We start from the raw sequence: 22,592 nt of genomic DNA, 5'->3' as shown, positions 1-22,592 counted from the left end.
CACCACCATTTCTCTTTATCACCACCCCTAATAGGAGAGCAGTAGGCTAGGGTTTAGAGTCGACTTAATGTCTCCATCTCTTTTATGGACATATTATAGCTCTTTGGAAAGCTTATTGTATGTAGATTATGATGTGCCATGATGTGGTGGTCAAAAGTGGTCCCATTTTTCAGAAATCGAGGTAACGTGACAGCACCCTGTTTTGTTTTGTTTTTACTCAAATCAGAAAAATGGAAAGTCAGTTGTTCATTATATATACAATCTGCAATGATGAAATACAATGAAGAATACATCAAATACTCTTAAATGTGTTTACCTGGAGCTAACAATCTACCCGAGTCATTGAAATTTCTCAGAAATAATGTTTGTTTTTTCATAAAAAAATGTTTTTTTAGTAAACATTTGAATTAGTCAATTTAATTCTTCTTCATAATGATTAAAGATTATGCATAGTACTTTTATCATTATTTCACATATCTTATGGTGAAGTGCATTGACTAATACATAATACATAATAAAACGACAGAGGGCGTTGTAATTTCCATCCGAAGCAAAACATCCCCAGTGCAGCAATGTAGCTAAATGCTATTTCCCCCTGATGGTCGGTACCATATTTCACCAATCTTGTGTATATTCAACTACTTATGTGTTATATGTATTTCTATAGTTCCTTAAATTTGTTGATTGGATCTTAGAAAGCCCCTGAAAAGACTGTAAATTTGATGGCTGATGATCTGTATGAACCCTGTTCCATGTTAGTTTATAGAAACAAACTGACTGTATATGTCATCAATGAACAGGCTTTTTTTGCGATGAGAGCAATTGAAGTAATGACCATGTATGTATTTATTTTAAATGTCACCTTGGAGATGTCATGCTGTTTGCCGTTACGTTGGTTTTTTGGAAAATTATAGAGAGATGGTGGCTAGCAGGATATGCTAACTGATTCTTGGGTTTACATCCCAATGTACACTTTCATTAAGCAGTTCAAGGACTGACACAAGATTTGTTTGAGTGGCATTCTAGAAGTTGGTGGTATAGAGATGACAAAGCTTTATTGATGATCAACTGACATCCTCATGCGAACGTTTATTGAATGTGAGAAATTGAAATTAAGTCTTCTCCAACCTTTGCACTTTGACTATACTTTGCTGTGGCGTTAAACATCCTATTGCAGAACATCAGGGCTGAGAGAGAAGGTGAATGGGACCTCCACATGCTTACCCAAAATGCATTGCTCCCACATTTTTACAGTGCAAATCCAACAACCTACGCTTGTTGGCTACCAGTCGACATTCTTGACACGGCGCACCTACATGACGCTGTCAATGGTGCATTTGAAACAACGCAGTTCACTTTGAGGGAAAAACCAGGACAATAAAATGGACTGACATGGGAGGCAAGAGAAGCCACCCAGAGTGAAGGTGGGCTTGCTGGCCTAACACGCAAGACATCAGCACTAATTCGATGGACTCTGACCAAACATATCATAGGTGATTATACATCTAAGCTCAGAGAAATAAGTGGTATGTTAAGCAGCAGTGAAGACAACACCCATGAGGAGTGCAAACCTCTAATCTAAACAAGTGATCTAATCAAACACATTCAGAACAGCATGTCTAATCCCGTAAATATAGATTCTCATCCTGAAGTATTTCTGAACATCGCAACAGATTTATATACACCAGCTGAAGTACAACAGTCCCTTCTGCTCATGAAAAAAAAGGAGAGAAAAAACTTTGAAAGATTTGTGAATTCTGCATTGAAAACAGATACAAGTCGGAGCTTTTACAGTCCCAATACCAGATCAGATGTCAAAACATTTACTGACATGACAAAGGCAACTGAATTCAAGAGCAAAATAGGAAACATCTTGACTAGAAATCATATTTCGTCGCGCTCTGATCCTATCCTTCAGGGGCGGATACAGCTTATTGAGAAAGGGGTGGGGGTGGGGGTGGTGGTCATTTAATAAAATTTCAGGACAAAAGGAGTGTGTGCGCGCGCACGCACGCACACACACACACACCAGATCCGCCTATGTCCTTGCTACATGTGAAGATGTCACTCTGGAAACAGTTCCGTTTTAACTTCTCTTTTCCTTGGATGCACCATGAGGAAATCTGCAAAGTGTGACCTTGGATACATACTAGAGAGCATAATGAAATATCTTCAGACAGTCAGACAGTTTACATTCGAAATGGCATGGCAGTACTCCAAATGATGTCAGGGAACACCTTTTCCATTTGACAACTTAGCAGACTCAGCTGATGTACTGCTTCAACAAAGCAGATGTTGTTGTAGATGTTTTAATAGGTACAACCATCATGAGTGAGAACCAGGAGAAGGATGGAAGCTGCATACCGCCAGTATCAAGTAATCAGTTGTCAATGTGTACCAACATAGAAGAAATTCATGAACGTTGACATAAGAGAAACTGACCCTGGTTAGATTTCTTTGTGACTAAGCAGTACTTCATGACCTGGACCATCTTAATGGACATCCAGGGAGAAAGTTGATGCCAGCTGGGGGATTCAGCAATAGTGAGAAGACTGGTTAAAAGGAAGAAGATGCCCTCTCCATGGAAAAACTGACACCTGTATAATTCTGTATACATGCAGATATGGAATTTGGAAGGCCAACTGAAGACACCTGAAAGTGATTTTGCTTGTTTTTAATGGCAGGATCAAGTTTAGAAAATGCATTGTCTGCCGTTAGAATCATCACAGAACAATTATATGAGCCTAAAGGAAAACAGCAAGGCAGTCACGGTACACTGAGCACTCTCGGAGCAAAGAAATTTGAGTCTTCCTTGTGCCTCCATGCGAATATAGTTTCACTTAACATGTACGACGTGCATGTTGGCAAAGCAGAGTATGGATATCTTTCCGTATTGCAAAATAAGTTTTGGGTCTCCCGTGGCCTTTGACTGGAGGAAAGAGAATGACGATCTGGAACCTGTGTACTTTCAATGGGTGATGGCAGAAGAGATACTACAGTGTTGTCTCTGCTCCTGAAAGAACTGAAATTTTGGACTGGACTCTTTGCCTAGAAATAATGCAACCATAAACCTAAATGCGCACTTGTCAGGGAGATACAAAGTGTCTGAATCAGTTGGAAAAGTAGACATTCACAGAAAACAGAACACTGTAGATAAACACTGACAATGCTATTTGAAAATAACCTTGGGAGATTTGCAACATCGTGCATCTCCAAAGATTATCATTCTAAGAGTCAAAAAGTCATATGTCTCGATTTTATTGCAATGTTTAAATTATTTATCCTAGTGTTATCTGATACTTTACACAATTTCTATTGCCTTGGGATAGGCACAGATATGTCACGCAAAGTGAACGTTTCCTGATGAAGCTGATGCGTAAATTTCCAAAAAGGCTGATTTCCCCAAAAATATGATTTTCAGGTTTTAACTTAATTATTGCCTTTTGGTCATTTAATTAAATAAAAACAATTCAGAATATGCCTTAACACCATTGGTGATGGAAACTTAACAAAAAAATGAATGATTTATATATCTAAATTAAACATCGTAATTATATATTTTTTGGCCTTGTGGGATCACGTGACACGCAGTTTTTTAAACTGGGCAATATCTGGCCACCACATCATGGCCTATGTTAAAGTAGGTACAATAAGCTTTCAAATGAGCCATAATATGTCCATACAAGAGATGGGGGCATTAAACTCCTTAATTTGGCCACTTTATTAAAGTCGCTGCTCTCCTATCAACACAATGCATGGGATGCACGTGCACAACGCAGTAGCTACATACACGTGCATGGAGTGTCATTCATAATTTTGACGGTTTTCAAAAGGTCGATCACTGCAGACCGTAAATTTTGACAATCATCTTGCATCACGCAGTTGTTAGTGTTTGTATCTAGCCGGGTTTTTTTGTTTGAAAATACAAATCATACAAATCGTACACATGCAAATTTCACATCATACACCAATCATGTTTCAAGAGCGATTACCGTACAAACAACTATGGTCATAAGGAAGTGCAAGTGATGATGCACTTTCAAAACATTCATTATTATAATTTCAACTTTGATTGACTCCAATATTTGTCCCAATTTCTTTCAATCGTAAATTACAAATGAAGTTCCCCTAGTCTTTTTAAGAGTATGTTTTATAAGGTCGTCAGGTGTTGGACTTCATGTAACAAGGTACATGGCGCCGTAAATGTAAGTAAGTGAATATGGTTTTACGCCGATTTTAGCAATAATATTCAAACAAGTTGACGCGGGTTTACAGTGTGACGAGCGGAAGCTTTAACCATTATCCGCACCCGTAAATGTAAATGAAAACAATGTTTGAAGATCATTTCCAACACAAGATACAATGTTTATATATTTGAACAAATATTATATAGTTCTGTTCCATTACCAAGTCCAATGTATCAAACATTAATACTGTTTAAACAAACTGTATCTACATTAAGACGTGATCCATGTAGATCAAAAGAAGCGGTTGCATTCCATTCAGTGTCGTTCTCGATCCAAAAATAATGATTTCCAGGCGCCCTGATGGTGGAAATCGATATTCTATGTTTCCATTCTTAGTGAAAAAACCCATCATTCAACAATTAGATAAAAACGTCATTTTAGAAATCCCTTGTTTCAGATGCCATCATTAAAAAAAGGCTGATTGGACTGGATGACGTTTTGATGGAAGGCTGCCACGCAATGTGCAATTGTACATGCAGTAACAAGCAATCAAATCCGACTTAAAGATCGACCATTGGATATTCGTATATCCGGTGTTCAGGATTTTGTATGGTGAACTCATTTTAGCTACAGCTGCAAAAACACAATTTAAAAAGGCGATAAAACCATCTGCCTGTGTTTCTTATTTTGCCCAGAATGTCAAATTATCGGTCCTTTAATATGTTCCGAATTTCTGAATAATCTCGTTTCAATAAGGAATGTGGGCGTTATTTGCGACCTTTATAAAAAGTGAAAACGTGCGCAACATAAACCGATTCTGTCAATATTTTGAAAGTGTCTGACTGGTTCAGTTCATATGTAATTTCCAGTAGTCTCTGTTTGTCTCTTTGCATCGTTATGTGAGTCTATAATCGGGTCCAGTTGTAGCCCCAGAATTTTGAATTACAACATGTTGCTCGTCTTTAAACTCATATATTATTACCTACACAGGGCACGTATAAAAGTCTTTTGGCTCAGACTGAAATTATGTCTTGTATTGATCCTTCAAGATGGATCATTTGTGCACGCATCACTTTCTGCCCTGCGCCCCAGGCATGTATATGTTTACTAGTGTAGAAGAATGGACGCTGACGAACTTAGAGGATAAAGTGCCGGGTTTGAATCCGGCCTTGCGTTAAGCTCATGTTCCTCACTGATATTTATTGCCGAAAGCCTAAAACCACGCGTGAAAAATGAGAAATGCCTTAGAAACGGTTATGAAATGAGAAACGCCTTATAAACGGTTATGACATATTTTACATGTCAAAGAAGTCCTCTGTAACTTGGATATATATATCTAGAACTGACAGAACGGAATCCAGTTCCATTGTTGGAATATGTCTATGCCTCATACCCCACTCGTATATATAAATAGATATTTTCAAAAGTTTCCTTATCATACATGTTTGGAAGTCCGTTACCCATTTTTACACCTCCAAAGAGTAATTCAAGATGATACCCATCACATATCAAATATCCAAGGGTGCCTGGCAATAGCTCAGCCTAACTACTGCTGCAAGATGGTTGCCAATTATTTGCGAACATCAGTTTTCAGGCCCACACACTTATGCCCAAAATGCAAGAGTACCCTGAATCTCTCTGGTGTGGAAGGCTTCCACCAGGTAATGCCAAAAGTCCAACGTCATCAATACTTGGCAGACATTTGTTTCTTCAAGATTAGGAGGCCTGACAATCATTTGAATACAGAGGATGTTAAAGTTGTATAGGCAGCAGTCGTCGATCCTTCAATACTAGTCCAGGTTCCAGTTTTTACAGACCGCCGTCATATAGCGGGAATATTGCGTCGTTAAACAATATACAGACAACAAAATATCTCTTGTCAGTGTTAGCAAACGTTGCCTTGTAACTACTTGAATCAAGGCCAACCAGCGCTTCACAGCACGGGCAACTATTTATACCACTAGGCATACAGTTAGAACACTGACATTCCAATCCTAATTCAAGGTGGCTCTTACGACAAGGGTTTTGGACTGGATACCTACACTGAACTATATCCTGAAGGGGTCACTGGTATTTAGAACTGGTCCCAAAAGTGTATTGAGCCTATTAAGCCAACTAGACACTGTAGTCATCAATCATAGAAATATCCTGAATGGCTTTATATATTTCCAGAGCGGAGTACAATCGAATGTCCTAAGGCACAACTCAGTCATTGTATAAGCATTCGGTTTGAACTGGAAGTACCTTCTTTTAAATCAAAAATAACATCACATACAAGCACACATTCATGTACACGTTGATGTACCCAACGCAGTGACGCAGTTGTTTAACGCCCGCGGGACTCCAGGGGAGGACACCTTTACAGACACACCTAAATAAATAATTAAAATCTAATTCTAATTCCAAGATTTAATCCAATTTTATTTCAATGAATCAATTAGGAGTATTGTTCTACTGTCAGGTGTGTTGAAGCACGTGATGATGGACATGTGATGAATAGGAAGACATCAGTACCTTCTGACACAACCTCTTTAGATGTTGCCCAGTACCCCATGGTGCATCTCCACCTTCCTATTGATTGAGGACATAACAAATAAAAAAACACACTGGGTGTCTTGTGTTGAGATCTGAGCATGTGACAGCTGCTATTAACGATTAACGAGGTCCCGGCTTGAGTTCACACGGTGGAAAGTCGTGCTGTATATTATATGTTACAACATTAAACTTTCATTTGCTCGGGATCGGCAGATGAGCATTTTCTGAAACTACACTGCTATCTTCCTGAAGACAGTTTCAAGATTGTTTTTGTGACTTCCAATTGATAAGGAACAACAGTTCCTAAAATAAAAATATGTTTTCTTAGTATAAGAGCCATCACTTCAGGATAGTCAGCTGAAACTATGTTCACGGAAATAGATAGCAAATGATCCGTCACTTTGTGACAGCACGCGTCTCAATCCAGGCAGTCGCTTGTATTGCAGGGCAGGCCTTGGGGAAATCAGTGATCAAGCAAAGTGAGTGACCTCTCAGTTTGTTACCCTGATAACACGACGAAGGCAGTCGTATTCAGCTGTGGATGAAACTAACATACTTTACGATGAGGTCACCTCAGATCAAAAAGTGATGAGAAAAGTTGGATTTACTAATACAGAACTGGGCCTTGCTCCACAAAGCGTTCGAATCACTACGATAGTTGCGGAGTGTGGGGGATATGATCATATTAGCTGTACTATGTCTTTGTGAACTTTGTCAGGGTCTTGTACTATTTGGCACGGCATAGACTGACACTGGGTCAGTTGGATAACAATGTGGTTTATATGTAAGTTTAAAAATCTGATTAAAGTGCTTTTAAATACCAAATATTCAGAAATAGTCTAAACCTATGATAAATCTTGGTCTGTTGAAAACAAGTTTCATGTCATGTTTGCTTCTTCAAAGCAGGAATATTTGCCACATGTATAAAATTCACCAAGTAATGCTCATTCAGAAAATGTTCAGTCAGTCAGGTGACTACATTTTCTCGTTTTTGACATTCTTAGATCGTAGTTTCGGTGTAGTTTCTTACATCGTTATCGAGATTGGTTAGTTTATAGAAACTCGTGAGACACAGGTGTGATATGAGCATGATGTGCCCATGTGACGATGGATATAAGTGCTTGAAGGACCTGGGCACAATGAACCCGTGTGCTTAAAGTTCTCGTGTAATATAAGACAATAGTTCCAGAGATACATGGGTTTACGTTGCAATGCAACATAGGCATAATGTACCCGTGTGTCACGTGCTGTAAGTTAGCATGAAGTGCCCGTCTATTATAGAATGTAAGAGCATGTGTGACATAGACATACAGTGTCCATGTCATAGTCTTTAAGTGCCCCTGTGACATTCGCATGTGACAGAAGCTTTGTGTGACTTGTATGACGTTGGCTTTAAGTGCCCACGAGAACGTTATTATGGACCCGCGTTCTAAGTTAAAGTAAAAAAACTCATTTCCATAAAGAATTAACGTATTTGTTTGAAAGCTGGATGCAAGACCTTTTTTTCTCAAAATCGCTATTTTCCGTCTTTTCAAGATTAGATTGGCAATTATTAAAGTTCCCCGTGGCCGTTCCTCAAGCATCTTCAATTGTCAATTTTTTAACAGACATCAATTAGCTCCATGCGTGCTCTTCAGATTTCAAGAAATTCAGTGCTTTTTTAAGAGATTTTGCCAATATTCTGTCTGCCGGACGTGCGCTTCACCACATAACTGATGGGCAGGTGTATCGACTTGTGGTTGGTGCACGTTTCGTGATCCTCTGTGGCGCGTCCAGGAGCAGATTCTAGATCTTCAAGTAAACTTTTGAGTTATGAGAATCTTCCGTGGTTAATGCTATATCCACGTTTCATCTGGTTGAATATTTGCATTTTCAACATCTTCCTGATTTGAAGAGACCAAACACAAGGTAATATTTGTTTTCGTATTCACTTACATAATGAAAACATGTTGTTATGTGTGGACTTTCAGATTGAAACAATACGTTTACCCAGAAAACGTTACGCAAAACCATTCAGAGTGAACCAACAAATAAGAAACAAATGTTATTGATTAACAGTTGCATTATAAAAATAACTATGTTCACAAAAAACAATACAAATAACTGCAAAGTAATTACAACAGCAGTACCAATAGAGTACCAAACTCTACGGCTGTACAGTTACAATAATAGTAAAAATATAGCAGCAGTGGTAACGGCCATGAAGTCCGTGGTAAATTTCACCTGTCAGCTTCCACAATAGGCTAGGTGGGATATTATTCCAGTTTACACTTGACTCCGAAAGCACTAACATAGATTACTTATATATTTACTTCAGTAATAATGAACTTCCACACCACATTGGACAGTATTTCGCTCTTTTCAGCTAATTATTAAAAATAATATTATGTGTTTGTACTGAAACGTTAGCGTTGGTTGGTTTGTTGTTTAACGCCATACTCAGCACCATTCCAGCTATGTGGCAGCCCGCTTGGGTGGGACGGATGTAAATTGTCGACTCTGGACCAAATAGTCCAGTGATCAATAACATGAGCATCGATCTACACAATTGGGAAACGACGACGTTTGTCAACCAAGTCAGGGAGCCCGACCTCCTAGTCCCGTTAGTCGCCACTTACGGCAAGCGTGGGTTGCTGTAAAACTTAAGCAATGAATTACAGTGCTATATAACAAAATACACAGCTAAAAGTTTAAAGGGTATATAAATTAATGGATTAGGAAGACAGGTTCGGTGCCTGATTGCGGGGAATCGTTGTCCGACTATCTGGATCCCTCCTCTATAACAGTCACTGGATTGCTTGGTTGTCAGACTCGATTATTTACAGAGCGCCTTCATACAACTGGAATAAGCCAAATATACTCCACCCATTCCTAGTATCTTGCCTGGCCACATTTAACTGATATATCTAACATGCTGAAAAATAACCCTTTTGCCATGACTTAATTTTATGCGAACCATACATTCATCTATATTTGTGCGATGACGTAGGAAGAATTTGTTAAGCATACGCCATCCCTTATTTTCCACACGACTTATCGAGACCGCCTTATATCAATGTTGCCAAGACGTAATCATTACGACCAACCATTCAGACCAGACTTTATTGGTGAGAGATTACTCACTCCTTCCACAATGGCGTCAGGAAAATTAGGCCCCCAGGGAACAAGCTTTTGTAAAATCTGGTTATTAGCAGAATCGTTAACTAAACATGTCTAATAAGTGAAAAGACTGGTAGAACATGGATCAAATAAACCTGTTTTCTGCAACCATGAGCACATTGCAATCTGTCATTGTGAGGTATCCCGTGCGCAAGCAAGTTGCAATTGTTCCTAATTTAGAAAATTCAATAAGTGTACTATAGTGTGATGTTTTCCTCGAAACTACGTCAACTAGAATCCAGTCGCACCACGCTTTTATTAATTGATCCTGGTGAAATCGTGTTTGTTTCAAACTGGATGAATATAATTGTAGAAATTGGGCAGTGATGTGAAAAAATGAGTCACGTGTTGGTCTTGTAGCACGAGCATAGATGCTCTTATGTTTGGTGAGAAGATAGATTTTAGTTTTTAATACAATAAAAGCTGACAAAGGAATCTCTGCTGAATGTAATTTTTATGTCTGCGACTGTATCAATAGCTTTTGGTTATGAATCGCCATTAAATATTAATGATACCATTTGAAAAGCATATGCCTGTAATTCTCAGTTGATGTGCCTTATCTGTCTTGTCCAATGACAGAAAGTAAACTCACGATGATGATATAACCATTACGACCCTATGTACAGAACATTCATGTGACAGAAGATTCAGGCAATCTTTACAAAAGTGGAACTTGGTAAAATATATTAAAGTAACATTAATGACATCAAATTCATATTTACTACATGATTCTCAGTTGATTTGCCTTATCTGTCTTGTCCAGTGACAGAAAGTGAACGGCGGATGACACATGGGCTTCACACATGTACCCATGTGGGGAATAATTCTTTAATTGCCCTCCTAAACTGGTATATACTATGTGTGTGTGTGTGTGTGTGTGTGTGTGTGTGTGTGTGTGTGTGTGTGTGTGTGTGTGTGTGTGTGTGTGTGTGTGTGTGTGAGATAAGATAATTCTTTATTGTCCCAAGGGAAATTTGTTTTCCATCATACATTCTCCAGTTTTTCATTCATAAAGCAGCAATACATAACATTGCAATTAGTAATCATGAAATAATCAGGATATAAATACATCAATTTAGTACACAAACATAGATATTGAATAGAATTTGGACAATTAATAGACAAGTCAATCACAGAATTTGTTGTTAATGCATCTAATACTAGCTGCAACAAATGAGTGGCGAACCCTGTGTGTAGTAAAAGTGGGCATACACAGCCTGCGTCCAGAAGGTAATCATGAATATTCAGAAAAGAGTATATGAGTAGGATCACTTAAACTTTTGTTTGCCTTTTTTGAAATTTGCTGCTCATAACAACTGCCGATATTTTAGATAGGAATCCCAAGAATTTTGGACGCAGTGTTTACGATTTTTGAAAGTTATGTTTTTATTGTAAAGAAACAGGTTCCCGAACCAACTCAAGAAATGAAAGTTTATGACAGTTTGAATGAAAGGTTTTTGAATAACATCATGGTTTTGGTCGATTTTAAAATGTTTCAACTTCCAAAAGAAATGCAAGCGTTGCTGTCCTTTTTTATATATTTTCTCAGTGTTTTCGTTCCAGGAGAGTTTCGAATCTAAGACAGTACTCAAATATTTGTATTCAGTTACTCTTTAGATTTCATTATCTTCAATAGTTACAACATTTATTGTTGACTTAGCTTTTCTAAAATCTATGATCATTTCTTTGTTTTTTTGCACATTCATAAATAGAAAATTTGATTTACACCATTCTACAAATTTTGAAATTTCAGCTCTGTAACTAAGTTCTGATTCCCTAATAAGGCCTACCAATGCAGCATCATCCGCGAATTTGACTGTAAAACATGTTTCTGTGTTGGATACACAGTCATTGGTGTACAATATAAACAAAATTGGTGAAATAACGCAACCTTGTGGAGCGCCAGTTGATGTGTTTACAATTGATGATTTCACATTATTAACCTGTACAAATTGTTGTCTGTTAACTAGAAATGAATTAATCCATTTGATGATGTTAGAATTAACATTCATTTTGAAAAGTTTATCAATTAACAAATGAGGTTGAATAGTATTAAAGGCAGATGAAAAATCAACAAACATTATTCTCACATAAGTACCATAGTTTTCTAAATGCTTATAGACATTGTTTAACAGAGTGATTGTTGCATCATCTACCCCACGCCTTGTTCTGTATGCAAATTGTAATGGGTCAAGAACATGGCTGACTTCATTCAACAATGAGATCTTAACAATACGTTCCAAACATTTTATGGCAATAGAAGTTAGGGCCACTGGTCTGAAGTCATTATTAACAGAGGGATTTTTCATTTTTGGCAATGGAATAATTTTAGAGGTTTTCCAAAGAATGGGAACACTATGAGAATTAATTGATATCTGAAATAGCTTTTGAAAAATAACAGCCAGTTGCACTCTACATTCCTTAAGAACAATCCCTAGCAAGTTATCAGACCCACAACATTTATGTGTATTTATCTTAGCGAATGAACTAATCACATCCTCTGTCGATATATTTAACATTTCACAAGGTGGAAGCGATTCCAATACAAGTTTCCTTTCATCTGAAAAATTCCCAGTATCAAATCGGAAGTAGAATGAGGTTAACTCATTTGAAAAAGATAAGTCATCGCTGGATTCCAACTGTCGATGCCTAATATTTGATCCAATGATAGTTTTTTATGCCACCCCATGCATTACGTAAATTGTTTACCGAAAATTGTCTTTCAATCTTTGTTTTGTATTCATCTTTACATTTCCTTGTTAAACAAGCAATCTCTTTCTGAATCTCTTTAACCTTGACCTTGTCCCCTGCACAAAAGCCCTTTTCTTTTCATTTAAAACTGATTTGAATACTTTAGTTACCCAAGGCTTGTTGTTAGGAAATATTTTAATACATTTGACTGGCACAATGTTTTCTACACAGAAATTTATATAATCAGTTACAGTATTTGTAAACTCATTCAAATTATCACTAGTATGTTCAAACATATCCCAGTTAGTACAATCAAAGCATCCTCTCAACTGCTCTAAACAATCTTTTGTCCACGACTTTACATATTTTAAGACTGGCTTCCCTGACTTTAATTTTTGACAATCCAAAGGAACTAAATAAACAGTATTGTGATCAGAAGTCCCCATCGGAGCCTTTGCAAAAGATTTGGAGGCATCCTTCACACTACCATAGCACAAGTCAATAGTTTTTCTAGATCTTGTCGGACACTTCACATACTGATGGTATGATGGCAGAACATGTTTTAAGTCACATGCATTGAAATCTCCGAGTATGAATTTTGGTGCCTCTGGTGAAAAACCATTAAGTTTGTCCATAGTGGTTTGAATAGTGTCGGCAGCTCGTTTCACATTAGCATCCGGCGGAATATATACATTGGTCACAAAAACCTGTCCGAATTCTCTAGGAAGATAATATGGCCTGAGTGAAATGTTCAAAAGTTCAATGTCCTTGTTGCAGATAGATTCTCGAACCACCTGCTGCTTGCACCAGCGTTCGTTTACATAAACGCACACACCTCCTCCAACACTTCCCCCGGTCTTTGCCGCATCTCTATCCAGCCGAATCGGCGATCCGAATCCGAATTTGTGTCTAAGTGGGGACATGGTTCTTAAATCTGACTCTTTGAAGGATTTCGGTGTTGTGTCTTTGCTTTTGAGAAAGTCCATTCTATCGCTTTCATCGATATACTGGGAAAGTGGATATTGGCGTCTTCACTTTGATTATTTTCGGTTTTTCGTCCGAAGAGAAATTAGTTGGTTTTACTTACAGGCATGAAATATACAACTACCAAACGAAAAGCCAAAGTGATATTGATACACAGCGGTTTGTTTTCAACATAGGAATAACAACAGCACAATTACGATCATGAATATAACATCGGAATTATATTTGGCTGTTCCAGTGTACTCAAACACATGGAACTGTAACGGTGTCGTAACAGACCCAGGACGACCGTTTTACATCGTAAGAACGCTTCATTCGCTGAGATCGTTTTGCAGAGGTGTGGAGCATCCACCACGTGCCACTTGAGGACTGTGTTGGGCGATATCTAACAACCACGTTCTGTATCTGAGAGCTGCTTCAGCCATGGGTCAAAATATTCACTTGAGCATACTCATTGGAGCGTCTCGTACTTCCGACGTCACCATGAACACTGTGGCATAGATTTCAAGGTGGCAGCATGATGACGACGATGGGAATCTTCGAACCTGGTACAACACCGACCTCAATGTTATAAAGTTTGCCCGCGTCATTCCAGCACTAGACATACAACGCACAGTGACAGAATCCTGACCGAACCAGGATTTACACGTCTTCGCGTCGTCCTAATCGCCAGATGTGATCGGAAAAGAGCAACTACGAGTTGGTTCAACAGCGTCACCCGCAACCGCAGACACAACGCAAGGCCTGACATTCCCCAACGTGTGATCTATACTCTCATTTCGTCCAAGGGCAGGAGGTGCCAGACACATTATGACGTTAATGGTAGTCACACGCAGCATTGAACTCTAATTACCTTGACCTTTGTCATGTGATATCTTTATATTGGACAAGCGTCCGTTGTTGTTCTTTTTCCAATATGTCACCAAGTGTTCAGATTTGCAGGAATGTGTGTCATGTCCCACAAGTAACCATGAGTCTCCTTTTCCAGGAGTTTACATAAAACCGTCATGAGATCAAAGCATAAATTCTTCTGGTTGCAACAAGCAGCTGGTGAGTGTTTTCTTGGTTGTATCTTTGTCGTCCCTAAATGTGAACAAAATTCAGTGAAACATGAAATCCATTTGTCTTTTGTTATTTCATGTGGAGTAAAGGAGTATACTGACAGTGTCCGTAGACGTGCTCTTAGAAACAACTGACTGACTGAGTTTGGTTTTACGCCGCTTTTAGCAATATTCCAGCAATATCACGGCGGGGGACACCAGAAATGGGCTTCACTCATTGTACCCATCTTAGAAACAAACTTAACAATATGTTGTCTTTTCACTTTTATGGCAAATTCAAAATGTTCACAGCACATTTTGCATTGAAAAGAATACAAACAATGAAATAAAGCGAAGGCAACCGAGTGTTGAGTGAACTCAATGTAACGTAATTATTTCATTCGTCAGATAACTGATAAAATATTCATTCATTCATGGCTCATTTCCTGATTTTACAATAAAAATTCCCCTCACTGGTGGCATCATTTCGGGGGAGTTATGAACCTCAGCTACATCTCTTTGGGTCTGTATTTCACACGCTTTTCATTCATTGAAGCGACATTGATTGTGCTTTATTCCTGGCACGCGTCTCGAAATGATATTTTTTTTTTATCCTCTTACTTTAAAAAGCTGTGGATGAAGCTTTCGAGTTCAATGTAAGTGGTGCTACCAATAATGTGTCTGTCAAATAAACTGGTCTTTGCAAAATATAGAGTGTGTCGTGCAGTGTCCAATCTATCTGAAACCCGTTTCATTATATTTACAATACGCAATATGCAATTCAATCTGACGAAGAAGCTGAGCCCAACTGATATGTCCAACTGGAATTTTTTATTGGACTATGCTTCGAATGTCTTTTGTGCCATATAGAATGATTTTCTTTTTGTCTTCTCCTCGATGGAATTGGTAATCATAAACCGAAAGTAACACTTGAAAAAATCCAAAAGTCTTACTTTCCGTCAGTTAACAACATAATAGAAGTTGTAGACGATTGGTATTGGTAATTTGAGTAAGAGTTTTCGTTTAACAGATATGGTAACATGTCTGGATATCAATCTGACACATTGCCAATAGTTACTCGTTGTACGATAGCAATGGAAACCAGAACACGTTGAAAGATGTGGCACTGATTGACCCCAGAAGGAGCAGGAGACGTGGCAGCCAGACTGTGGCTGTTGGTGACGATAGTTAATACCTCGGGGTTATTCAACAACAGATGGTGAATGATGACCTTCCCTCGTGGTAGACTCCATTAGCTGGAAGCAGACGACATTTCGTGACAGTGAATTAGCTATGCTGCGAACAGCGGGTAATGGAACTCTCTGTAGATAGAACTTTTTAGACGTCTAACGTGTATGTTTTGCAAAATATTTACACCATCGTGCCATGCATAATTAGAATCGGCGTCTCGTGTCCTTTCAAGCAATGAACTGCTGAGAAAATGTCAACCCGATCCGATTCAACTCAGTTGGTTTTTCGAAAAATAATTTCAGATGATCTAATGTGGGAACTTTTAGTATCATCACGGTCTCAGGTGGTATATGAATGTGTCTAGTGCAAATCCCTTGATATCTAAAGCCGTTAAGAACACACAAGCTAATTGATTAAGTCTACATTAGTAAGCCATTTAGTGCCACTTTTATAACATATCCAAAATCGAGAAAATCAATAAACCAATTACTAAACTGTTCTCACATAGAATAATCGATATGACAATAAAGATATACCTCATTAAACGCCTGTCGTCTTCTATATATGCATCTATTGTCTCTGGTATTGGTTTTGTTAAATGCTCTGTGTCATAGTGTTGACGTCAGGCTCTGTTACATGTCTTCTTTCACTTCGTCGTCGTTAGAAATCCTCTCCGTTACAACACTTAGATACATCGTCTCTGCAACATGCTCCATGCATAACATCCTATCTGTTACTTCCACATCGGCTGTCACATGCCCTTAATCAGCTGGAAATATCCTCTGTTACATCTGTGCTCTGTCTCTGTCACGGGCAGCCAGCTGCATCACCCTTTTTTCATCCTTCGTGACATCGTCTCTGTTGTAGTGAGAGGCGATTAACGGGATCGGACTAGCTGACATGGTTGACACATATCAGCGTATCCCAATTCCGTAGATCGATGCTCATGTTGATGATCACTGGATTGTCTGGTCCAGACACGACAATTTAGGACAAACAAACAAACAAAACAACTGTTACATCAACAGCGTTTCTTACCATGTAGAAACTTGTATTGGAAATCAAGTAGTTTGACATCTTTCAAACCATTTCTATAAGCCGTAAAAATCGGATTCCAATCAAAAGTACATTAGCGAAAGATTCTTGCCATTTAAGACACATTTTAGGTAAAACTTCATTGGAAATCATGGCGTCATAAAAGATTCTAGAGCCTTTGCATGATTTCAATAAAGTCAAATGACACTCAATTATGAGTAAATTAAAAAGAACTGGGATGTTTCTAGAGTGTCTAATAGTATATTTCCAAGAATCAGGTAGTATATTCAAAACATGCAATTAGTCCAGGTATGTGCCTTTAATGCCATACATATCCTTCAATTTGTCAAAGGATAAAAACCCAGTTTTGCCACACAGGTCCTTAATTGTAAGAATGCCTTTACTTGCCCAGTTTTTTTTTAAAGTATTGGGTTTTTGTAATTATGGTTAAACCATAGTGGTTGGGCTAGGATTTCATAAATATTACGAGAATTCACCTGACTTTTTTTGCAACATTTGTTCCAAGTTTTCAAAACATCCTTCCAATAAGGGTTATCGATGTGAGTTACTAGATCAACATTTGCACCAGATTTTAAAATGACATCAAAAGGAATATTACAGAGCTTTTTCAACTGTTGTTTTTCTACAATATGATCTCAGGGTAGCTAGTTTCAAAGCCTCACAAAATGTTACTGTGTCAACCATCCTTAAACCACCATTTTTGTATAATCTTTTCAAATTGTTCCTTTTGATTTTATCAGGTTTGTTTTTCCATATGAATTTGAAAAAGCTATTCTCCAATGAAGCAATGAAGTCTTTAGGAGGATTAGGCAGAGTATTTGTCAAAATAGCGTGTGTCGTGAAAGTTGTTCTGTTTTCTCATTGGCTGACAAGATGTCAATTCTAAGGTTATGACCGAGCACCATAACTATTAACATAAGCAAAAACTAGGGAAATATACATTATCCTGACTAGTATTTTATAATTCACCAGTTCTCGGGAAATAACTTATCTACGTCGCTTATATTATATCTACTCGAGCAGGCTGGGATCTTATATGGAGACTTGATACGTTATTAATGAAGACAAGGATATATTTTTTCCAACAAAATAATTCCAGTGTAATTTTTATAGCAGATACTTTCATGATCATGGTTTGCAAGCATCCTATCTGTGTAAGAGTTCCGCAACTCAGAAGTTTGTATCACTTCGAGTCTTCCCGTCACATCACGCTGCAACGCTGAGAACGATTGTTACAACTCAACCCAGAACAATTATCTGGCCGAAATAGGGTTCAAACACAACCATTTGTTCCTGGTGAGCCCAAGGCAGGCAACTTTGCAACAGGAATTACGGCGACTTAGACACTCGTGCCCCTGACGTGCAGAATTCTTATACATTATAGTATTTACGTTATACTGGTAAAACAAAGATTTATTTAGTTGTTCAATGACTGGTCACCGTCAGCAGACTTTTACTTTCACCCCATATCCATACGTCTGCACACATATCCATTGCTCAGCCAGAGCACTATCATCGGTTCAGTGTGGTGGAAAATAAAGCTTCGTCTCAAAATATTTCATTCTCCAGAAGCAGCCTCGATCTCAACCATTTGTTCTTGGTGAGCCCAAGGCAGACAACTTTGCAACAGGACTTACGGCGACTTAGACAATCGTGCCTCTGATGTGCCGAATGCTGATACATTATATTATTTACGTTGTCCAGGTATAACAAGGATTTTTTCCGGTTGTCCAATGACTGGTCACCGTTAGCAGACTGTCACCTTCATACCCATTTCCCTACGCCTCGCAGACACATATGTATTACCCATCGGTTCATCGGTTAAGTGTGGTGAAAATGAAGCTTCGTCTCTATATTATCTCACTTTCCAGAAGCAGCCATGATATAAACATTCAAAAGAATTGAGACATCAAATGATATCATTTTGTTAAATGCATTTAAAGATGGTATATCCGAAAATACATCGCGCATTCAATTACATTATATTCCACCAGATTAACCTGTTCATTTTCTAATACCACAACAATTCCCCAACAACACCCCTAATTGTGTAGCACATACGACCAACCAAACAGTCGTTAATTCTCTATCCATAATCGTTTTGTATCCGGGCAACTTCGCTGTACAAACGCTTTTTGTTACGTTATTGTTGGACGGAATTAATCATCATGGCGGTTCCATTAGGCTGTATTATTATTTGACTTTTTATCAGTATTGATCAGGCAGCTCAACGAATATCGGTATCAAAAAGTCATGAAATTAGCTCGCGGTTCACCTGGCAGCTGGATCGACTTTCCCACGCCCGTGTCCCTTCAGGGCCCTGAACGTACGGTTGTAACATCGAACAACATTTACAGGGAAGGGTAGCTGCGGAAACACCACAATGTGGTAATAGTGTTATCTCCTTCCTTGTTACTTCGTCGAACGTGTTATGCCCTATGTGCGGAGTTCATCACACACATTAGTCAATATGATGATTTATCCTGCTTTCAGTATTTTCGGTCCAGTTAAAATAATTTTGTCTCTGACGTAAGATCTCCTATCACGCATTTGTACATAGCTGTTTTGTTGCTATAGAGCTTATGCGTTTTCTAAGGATTCATTTGATTTGAACATGTTTTCCTCGTGGAAATGTGACGTCATTACAGTGATTGACAATGACGGTTCACTGAGAACAGGCGTAACTTGCTTAGCACCGTAACTTGATACTTACTACTTTATATCCTGAAAATGTTATCGAATTCCGAGGTGTGACTGAAACTTTTCCGAACTTAACCATGATTTAAAAGGGTAAACCGTCAACAAATTGCCTGTGGTTGTCCCAATACACAGGCTGTATTTGAACCAAGTTCACTAACTGTTATGGAAAGGATGACTATTTACTGTTGATGCAGATGCACAAAAGTGGTTCCGGTGCATTCTTGAGGGACTGTCCACAGCCATGAATGCGGACATGATTTTAATTGCAGGGGATGATGATCCTTCCTTTGCAACAGCTAGGTATTGGACAGCAGAGCTACAAATGCACATAGAGCGCTTCGAAGGTGATCAGGAGGACAAGAAACACTAGCTGATCCTACATGATATGATTATGTGTGATCGACAACTCACAGCACATGGCGTTGTGAACTGGGCATGCGAAAGCTTTCAGCATGCAAGGTGGTTCCAGGGCTCCTGGCGTCTCCGGATTCCTCGTATCTCGTGAAACAGATCCAGCTCATTATATTGAATGAATAGTAACTATACCTGGTCCTCCTCCATCTAAACAGCAGTCAAGGCTACGGAAACATCCCGCGTCGTCTTTACAGAGGAAGGCAGTGTATGTTCCTTCAGTTGGCAAGATGGTGGCGCAGAACTTTTTTGAACCTTCTGCAAACCACCTTCGTATTCGACAGAAGCGTCAACAAGATTTCCATCTCTTCCGAAATGTAAAGAAAGAACTGTTGAGCAATGATTTAGGTGTCACTACTCCCTTGAAGAACCTTTATCCCACCAGGAGGAAGTTTCTACAGCTTGTTCAGCTTGACCTGAGCTACTTTACATATGCATGACCTGGGAGGTCAAATGGTACAAACGGCAGGTCGAGTTAACTTCATTAGAATAGGGGAGCAGAGAATGTTATTGGTGTTGCGTTCGTGCGAAGCATGCATACATGAATTCGTTAAAAAACACTTCTGAAAAAAACAATCATTCATTTCATGTTTTAATTGAATTGTTTATACACTCATGTGCTATCTAGTTTGGTTTGCTAACTTTACAACTTACAGACGGCAGTTACTTTCACAATCCGATTTACTCTCGCTATCATTCTCTACACCCAGTTAAATTATTACTTCTAGCTTCTTTTTAAAAGAAAGTTAGACATTGCTGACGATTTCTCGACACTGACAACCTTGTCTCGGCTGTTCGGACATGTTGACGATCAACTGACAAAGGTGCACCCCTTCACAATAATAGACCCAACCAGTTCTGACACGGTCACGCAATGCATTAGTATTCACTTGATCAGGTCACGCTGAACAAGCTGGACACCAGTTGGGTCCAGACACTCAAGCTTTGTTTTCAGATGTGTGTGGACATCAAAGAAGTCTATATTGTAAAATAATTAATCCATTAATTCAGCCATACATTCAAACACACACATACGCAGACACACGCGCGCGCACGCACGCGCACACACACACACACGTGCCGGTTTTGGTGCGGCTCGCCAAAGGCGCGTGCAGTACGTCCGCTAGTGTCTGATATGTGATGTGATGTTAATTATAGTGGTTACCTACCCTCAATCGGAAGACAAAAATGAATCCATCTGAACCAGTCTCTGAAATCACACACGAAACGTACTAACGACTTTATATACGTCATGCAATCAATTAACACTTTAACGATATGCCAAAACGACGTTAGTGTCTCCCAGTCTGTAATGTCAATCCATTCCCTCAACAGTTCACAAGTTATCAGTGAGTTAGTGAGTGAGGTTTAGTTTTAGTTTTACACCGCCTTTAGTAATATTCCAGCAATATCACGGTTGGTGACACCAGAAATGGGCTTCGCTCATTGTACCCATGTGAGGAATCCTGCCCGCACATTCAGCGTGACGAGCAAACAATTTAACCACTACCCCTCCACAAGTTATGAACATTCTTGAAGACTTATCATTCTGACGTAAAATAAACATGGTACCATTTTTTACCAATGTATCACATGTGCTCGGTAAATGCTATTGCAATTGTGATGTAAGGGTGAATGTAATTGCTTGTTTCGGAGTGAAGTTCAAAGTAAATTTATAAATTCCTGCAACGGAATATCCCGATACTCTAAACGCAAAAGACTACCAATTTTGATTCTTCGAGGCAATGTGAATAACATCTGTATAGATAGAGACATATAACCAATAAGTATGTCAATATTTTACGGGGAAACAATAACTACCAATACTTGTCTCCTTCTCAATGCTTTGCAACCATGTTTGTGCATTTGATTAATGTCATACCCGATTTGGATGATGTTATAAGCGGTTAAAAACGTCCGTGTGAGAGCTTTTTCTTGTATTTGTTTCCAGGTCAACTTCATTACAGTATCCATCTTCAGCAATACTTGGCATGCCCTTTGTTATTTCACCTGTGTCACATGATTTGTCTTTAAAGTAGAGAGCGGTGATGCACTGTCCGTCGTAGACGCTGCAGCTTGCAGCGCTGGGCTGCGTCCTTTCGACGCGTTAGAAGCATCTGATAGCCGTTGCGAACCCCTGATCGTCCTTGAATCCATGTGTGTTTGTCAACACCACGACCGTGACAAACGTGATATAACAAATATTCTGTTTGAAGCATTGTTATATCCAACTTACTATCAAAATTGCCGCTTTCATTTGCTTTCCATATATAACAAATTTATGAATATAGATATCTTCTGGGCGATTGAATCGAAATTAGTCTATAGTAAGTGTAAGGTCGCAAGAAATTGAAGGAATAATTTTGTTTTCCCGACATTTTCTCTTTGTCACTTACCCACAAAAAACACATTTTATGACAAAGGGTAGATGTAAACAGTTTGGTTAATGCTATACCGAAGTTTCATCTGGTTGATTATTTGCGTTTTCATCAACTTCATTACAGTTGTGGGCGGTGGGGTAGCCTAGTGGTTAAAGCGTTGGCTCGTCACGCCGAAGACCCGGGTTCGAATCCCCACATGGGTACAATGTGTAAAGCCCATTTCTGGTGTCCCCCGCCGTGATGTTGCCGGAATATTG

General features: G+C 38.8%; 1 long non-coding RNA gene across 1 annotated transcript; it reads right to left on the bottom strand.

Annotated features, from left to right (window-relative positions):
- Positions 1–21,530, bottom strand: LOC124291023. Its single transcript, XR_006902121.1, has 4 exons — positions 21,520–21,530; positions 3,749–3,841; positions 3,065–3,071; positions 1–27 (listed from the first exon to the last, which is right to left on the bottom strand). It is a non-coding gene; the product is annotated as an uncharacterized LOC124291023 (long non-coding RNA).
- Between the last annotated feature and the right edge of the window lie 1,062 nt (positions 21,531–22,592).

The sequence above is a fragment of the Haliotis rubra genome, unplaced genomic scaffold (assembly GCF_003918875.1).
Source record: "Haliotis rubra isolate DU_JTF1 unplaced genomic scaffold, ASM391887v1 Scf48, whole genome shotgun sequence".
In the NCBI taxonomy this organism is placed as follows: Eukaryota; Metazoa; Mollusca; class Gastropoda; order Lepetellida; family Haliotidae; genus Haliotis; species Haliotis rubra.
The sequence above is the reverse complement of the archived record's forward strand: the minus strand, read 5'-3'. Positions and strand labels throughout refer to the sequence as shown.